Source organism: Pygocentrus nattereri, chromosome 30 (genome assembly GCF_015220715.1).
Source record: "Pygocentrus nattereri isolate fPygNat1 chromosome 30, fPygNat1.pri, whole genome shotgun sequence".
Taxonomy (NCBI): domain Eukaryota; kingdom Metazoa; phylum Chordata; class Actinopteri; order Characiformes; family Serrasalmidae; genus Pygocentrus; species Pygocentrus nattereri.
The window spans coordinates 942,325-949,710 of NC_051240.1; positions in this window are offsets into that span (position 1 = coordinate 942,325).

The following is a 7,386-nucleotide window of genomic DNA, read 5'->3' on the forward strand; positions in this document are numbered from 1 at the left end:
TTGTGGGCCTTAGCAGTTTAGTGGTTAGATCTCCAGTTATAGGCAAGAATTTTCGAACCCCAGCTTTCTGTACTAGGTGACGCTTTTAAGTGATTCAGTCTATTCATGCTTTCAAAAATTATTGAAAGAGAAAATGGGACTCCTACTAACTATGCAAAACCTGGTAGACCACCAAAACCGTTGCCGTCAAATGAACAGAACTGAAAGCTTTCATTTTTTAGAGACAGAAGCAAACCAAGCTGAAAAAATAACTGGAAATGACCAGGAAAAGGAAACCTTAAAAGAAGAAAACATTATATTTAGTTCTTAAGGCTTCTATGTAATTTTTTTTGTTAAATATTTTCTGTTAAAGATTTCCTTTTTTCCTGCTCTTTTCCCAAAAATGAAAAACGTGTACTGTCACTGGCTGTTTTGACTGGAATTTTGAAAAATACACAGCACTGTTGCTACAATTCTAAAACCTAAACCTTGAATTCTTTATAAAATATTCAGAGCACATATGGCCTCACACAGCAGTTCAGGACATAATGCTGTTCATCTAATAAGCTTTGATTGATATATTAATTGGCAACCATTTCTTTGCAGGCAAATTGTTTTGTCATTAATAACTAATCATTTTTAATGAAAGTAATACATTTTATCCTGTATAAAATAAGTGTAAATCGAGCAGGTCTAGTGGAGAATGCAACATAAACAGTCCTGAATGACTGACCTGTGTTTGAGAGATGGGTGGATCAGGCTCATGTAAAATATCAACACTGAAGCATGTCTAAAGTTTCAGACAGGCTTCCTGAGGGTGCTCTTCTCCAGCAGCTCAAAATAACAGGTCTTTTAAAGCTATTGCACTTCAGGCAAAGGTTAATGGTGTCCCTCTTCACTTTTATATGTCCATTTTGAAGAGAGAGCTTTGTTTTGCAAGCATATGAGAGTATTTGAGTTTCCGATTTGTGTGTATGTGCTTTGTGCCTGCGTAGCTGTGAGTGTGTGTGTTTGAAGCAAGTAAATGGAGATCAAACAGCCCTTCCTGCCTTCAGGTCCACTTGGACATCCTGTTATTGGTCCTACTACTCCCACTGGAGAGGGTTACACCATTCAGCTTAGGGTACACTGCACACACAGAACAGCCAGAGAATATCTGAAGTTAGTCGAAAACAAAGAAACCTCACAAGCCACAGAATGACAGTCAGCAGAAGGCCAGTAATGGAATGGCCAAGGGTATTAACATGTATGAGCAGTGGCATAATGAAAATTACTTTGAATAAATATGTAATTTGCATGTTTTTTGTTATTAAATAACTGTAGCTGTATTAGAGATATTTAACTTACTTTCAATAGCCCAAGTGGAACTTCTGGAAAAGGGGCACAGCCCAAGATACTGTTTTACACGGTGATGATGAAAATCACCATTAAAAAGTATTTGCCTCCTTCCTAATTATCTTACTGTGTCACGATTGGCCCCTCCCAGTCAGGTCCATGTGCATTTGTTTTGGTTTTTAGTCCAGCCCCCTCGTTTCATGACCCCACCCCTGATTGTTTCCACCTGTGTTTCCACCTGTCCCTCGTTTACCCTTATGTATTTAAAGCCTGTCTGGTTACTGGTCTTTGTTTGTCTGAACTGTTTGAATATTTGTTGGAATTGTTGTTTGTCATTAGATGTTTGTTGTTTGGCAGACATCCCAAGTGTCCCGGAAGCTCTGGGAGTCTCCCGCATATTATATGATTATACATAGCGGCTCCCTGATGCCCACAAGTCAGATAAAATCTCCTGGAATCTAGAACGAGCAGCCAAGAGCGCACACAAACGCACACGTAGGCGACACAGACTTTTTTTTCCCGATCACGAAAAAACTTCCGGGAGACTTGGGATGTCTGGTTTGGTGTTCTTAGTTATGTCTGTCCACCCTAAGCTTGGTATTGATTACTGGAACCTGGACTGGCTCGACCACGACCCTGGATTTGCCCATAATAAAAGTCGCTTATCTCAGCACGTGTCCGCCTCCTCGCTCCCCGGCGTTACATACTGCGTGTTTATCACGGTGAATGATTTTAGATGTTTAAACAACATGTGATGTTAGATAACAAGGACCTTGGCAAACATTTAAAAAGTTTCTTCAGATTTATGTGAGGAGCAAATTTCTCCAGCATACAAATTGGCCATGTGAGAAAATAATTGCCTGCTTTAAAATTAAAAGTGTTTCATGATCTTTAATATTTTCTTTAATATTTTTTTGTATGAACTGCTTAATTAAGGCTCCCACAACATCTCCACTGGGTTCAAGAGCTCAACGTAGCCACCCCAGAACATAAACTATGTTTCTTTTCAGCCATTTATAGGTGGATTTACTTATTTTGTTTTAGATCGCTGTCTTACTGTTCAACCCAGTTGTGTTTTGATTTCAGGTCAGGGATAGATGAACAGACACTCTCCTAAAGAAATTTCAGATACAGAACAGAATTCCCAGTTCCTTCAATCAGGCCTGTGCACAGTCAAAGCAAATGCTCTATCTTATTTCTAGGGCAAGGCAGGGCCTCATCTATTAGCTCTAAACTAAAAACAGTGGAACTAGTATTATTTATTTTTTTATCTGAAGTCACTGATAACATTTGACAAAAGCACATGTAAAAATGTAAAAATCCATTTCATACCCCACCCCCACCCCCCCACCCTCCACGCCCATAATGAAGTCGCTTAGTCAGTAAGCATTTTGGCTCTTATTTGGTACTTCCCCCACAGACAGATGCAAAGTACTGCACTTCAAGCATTCCCATTCAACTAATGGAACTCTTTTATAAGGTCTCTGGTTCTATTTAAACAATTTGAGTAACTGGCTCTCTTTATATGTTTAATTTCATTCTGATCTATTGGGGACAAGATGATACCTAGCACACTTCTGTTCCTATGCCAACAGATGTTGGTTGTTCTAAGAAGTTCACTAGGGACCTCAGTACTCCTGAGAGTACTTTTTGTCCTCTGTGCTACTGTTATGTATACCCGAGTCACTATTTGATTGAAGCAATAAATACATTAACTTAAATATGAGTTTGGGATCTATATTTATTTACCTCTATTTAATGCATGGATTTCATGTGCAACTGAGTATTAATGAACATCAAACAAAGTAGATGCTGTCATGGAGACCACACAGCATCCCTTGAGAGGGATCCCTTAGTCACTCTAAGAACATGTGTGAACAGTTTTGCTCATTAAATAATCTCTGTGGGTAAATGGAAAGGCCCTTCTTTAAAACCAACTCATCATATCAACATAAACACAATGGGCAAATTTGACTGGGATGCATCTTTTGGTCAAAGATCAAATGGAATATTTTAAAAACAGGAACATTAACTAATTAGATAGGTCTGATTCTGCTGTAATAATTATTTAGGGATGGCTTTGTGCCTAGGCAAGCCGATGTAAGGTCTGTTTACAGTGACATGAGCATGCCAGTTTACAAATTGAAAATCCATAAAGTCACATTTTGTATAACGACAGTCTGTCAGGCTTTTTAAAGTAGCAGTCTGAATGCACTTTTAAAGGTTTGGATTAATGCTTTTAACGCTTATTGTCGATTGCCTGCATTGTACTGTTAATTAAATTGCTAACATAATTCTAGATCTAAAAGTTTTGGAAGACTTGCTTTCTGTAAAGGAATGTGCAGAATTTTTCCACACCCCAGAAGTCTTTGGTTACTTTTTCTGCTTCTGACGATCCACTTTTTGTTTGAGCACCACTGGCCAAATGACATATTTTGGAGTGAAAAAAGTAAACATAACCTCTGCAGTGAATGAAGTTAATTGAGGCATGAGCAAAAGCTTGGACACCTTTCCTAAAGACTCAAAACATATTTAACTCAATAGGCCTCTATTGACTTGTAAGGGCTGGTTAGGCAGATCAGGAATTGTTATTAGAATAAAAAATTCTCTGACTCTTCAAACCTTGTGCTAACACTCAACCAACATCCTCCAAGCATCTGGCTAAGGATCTAAAAATTAAGCTAAATGATACCTACAAAGCAGGGGAGGGCTATGAAAAGATATCAGACCACTTCCAGCTCACAATGTCCACCTTCTAAAATGCCATAGAGAAATGGCGATTAAGGGGAACCATGTAAATCAAAGCTCTCAGGTACAATTATTCATATGCTGGCCAGAAATTCAAAAGCAAAGGACTTGCATGAAGGTTTTGACAAATATTATAAACAATTACCTGTAACCTCATCACAAAAGTCAACATCTGAAGTGTGTCAAACTAGCATGCAGTGAACCCATGAAGTAAAAGGATCTTTTGGCCATTATCAAAGGTTGTGTGACAGCCTGTGGCACATTGCGAAACATTGCATGAGTAGATTGAAGAGAATATCAGGAAACTCTGAAACACAGTCAGTCAAGAAACTGACTCTAAAAAAGGCTGGTTTCCACATCAGGACAGCGATCCAAAACATGCCTCAAAAAAACATTTCCAAAAAAGTTGTGATGCTGTGAAAAATGTAAATAAAAACAAAATGCAATGATGTGCAAATTATTTAAACCCTATATTTCATTGAAAATGCTTCAAAGACAATACATCAAATGTTGAAACTGAGAAATTTCCTAATTTTCCCCAAATTGCCCAATTTAAATTTGCCAGCAACATGTTCCAAAAAAGTTTGGACAGGAGAAACAAATGGCTGGTAAAGTTGTGTAACACCTGATGGTTAATTGGCAACAGGTCAATAATATGATAGGGTATAGAAAGCATCCCAGATAGGCGGAGTCTTTCAGAAGTAAAGATGAGGAAGGGACTGACCACTCTGTGAAGGACTGCATGATCAAACAGTGCCACAATTCAAGAATAATGCTTCTCAACATAAAATAGCAAAGAACTTTTACTTTTCATAATTTATGGTACATAATATCATTAAAAGATTCTGAGAATCTGGAGAAATCTCTGTATGCAAGGGACAAGGCCAAAAACCAGTATTTGCTAGCTGTGATTTTTGGGGCCTCAGGTGGCACTGCATTAAAAACAAACGTGATTCTGTAGTGGAAATCACTGCATGGGCTCAGGAACACTTCTGAAAACAGTCCAGACCTGTCACCACTGATAGAAAAAGAGACCCAACCTTTTGAGCAGCTGAAATCCTATATCAAACAAGACTGAGAAAACATTTCACTTTCAAAACTACAGCAGTCGGTCTCCTCCTTTTCCCAACGCTTACATAGTGTTGATAAATTTGGGGCAGTCGTGGGCTGGAGGTTAGGGATCTGGCCCTGTGACCGGAAGGTTGCCAGTTCGATCCCCAGGGCTGACAGTCCATGACTGAGGTGTCCTTGAGCAAGACACCTGACCCCCAACTGCTCCCCGGGTGCCGTGGATAGGGCTGCCCACCGCTCCGGGCAACTGTGCTCACTGCCCCCTAGTGTGTGTGTTCACTAGTGTGTATGTGGTGTTTCACTTCACGGATGGGTTCAATGCGGAGGTGGAATTTCCCCGTTTGTGGGATCAAAAAAAAGTATCACTTAAAAGAAGAAGTGATGAAACACAGTGGTAAACCTGCCCCCGTTACAACTTTTTTGGAACATGTTGCTGGCATCAAATTCAAAATGGGCATATGTTTTTCAAAAAAAACAATAATATTTTTTGTTTCAACATTTCATATATTGTCTTTGTAGTAAATATGGCTTACATGATTTGATTTGCATATAACTGAATTCTGTTTTTATGTACATTTTACACAGTGTCATCCTTATTAGTTCAACAACGAGGAAATTTCACCTCCGCATTTAACCCATCTGTGAAGCACCACATACACACTAATGAGTATGAGCACACTTGCCTGGAGCGGTGGGCAGCCCTACCCACAGCACCCAGGGAGCAGTAGGGGGTTAGGTGCCTTGCTCAAGGGCACCTGAGACACGTACCATTAGCTCTGGGGATTGAACCAGCGACCTTCTAGTCACAGGGCTGATTCCCTAACCTCCAGCTCATGACTGTCTACAGCGACAACCTCTATCACTGTTTTTCCTGAATCTAGCCTCAGGTCACCCTGTCTTTTTTGGCACAGCTACTTCACTTTCAGCTAATGCATTTGCATCAGGAGGGGGAAAGTTAAAAAAACTACTACCAGGGAAGTTAAAACATTATTAACAGATACAAAAATATATATATAAATGCCTACAAATCATCCAAGATGCTTTTGCAATGGCTCATAGTCCCATAACTTGATCGAAAATCTGTGGGTAGATCTCAGACATGCTGTACATGCAAATCAGCCCATGAATGTCACTGAACTACAAGCATTGTGCTTGGAAGAGTGAATGAAAATTCTTAGAACAAGACGTGTAGCAGCCAGAAAAAGAGCATTTTTTAAGTTCTTCTAAACATCAAGTAACTTCAAATTAGCACTTGCAGTTTTTTGTGTATAGTTTTGCTGCAGAAATCGTGTTTTCTTCTTTTCACTTCAGAAATAAAAAAGTCATTTGGCTGCGGTACCCAAAGATTTACTGTTATCCCAAACAATTTACTGATGCTGAAGTCTTTTTTTGTTCTACTTCCTCTTTTCAGTAACAGCTTTCTTCACAGTTACACATCATTTCAGACCTATAGTTTTGAGTTGTCTTCTCGCAGTGGAAGGATAAGCAGAAACATCTGTGAATTCTCAGAAATGAAAGCTTCAAGCACCATTTGTCAGACAGTCCGTTTTCTTGGTCTGCCATGTCTTGCATGGTTGTTAGGCGTTTAGATTTTTTTTGCATCTGTTCATAATGTTTTAACTTGCTTGTTAGTAGTGTTTCAACTTTCCCCTTCCTTATGCAAATACATTAGCTGAAAGTGAAGTAGCTGTGCCAAAAAAGACAGGGTGACCTGAGGCTAGATTCAGGAAAAACAGTGATAGAGGTTAGAAGATTCCGTTTGAAGGTAGCGTTCGCTCTCTGGTTGTATGGCCAAACTAGCGAACCTCAGAAGACTATACTACCTATGATCCAGTAAAATTATACTACCATTCACAAGGAATGTGTAAACTTTGATAAAAACTGGTGTGAAACATTACCTGTCAACAACTTATAATGCAATTTTGTATTACGCAACAAGATGACAGATTACATCCTAATGTAAATCATTAACAGATTAATGTGGCAAATTTGAGATAAGAGGCTTCATTCATATGAGAAGGAAATGGAACTGGCAGCCTTGTCCGCTCTTAGAGCTGAATAATATGGTGAACATTAAGCTAGTCAAAGACTAATCCCATATTAAGCTTATCACAAGATTTCTACAGGCCTGAAATGGCACTGATCCAAGGTTTATGGGTTTTCAGTGAGCTGTGATTGCACTGGAAGAGTGTAATACCTCATTGGTTCATTGCCCTTAAAGCAAGGTTCAGACTTTACTACTGGGCATGACTC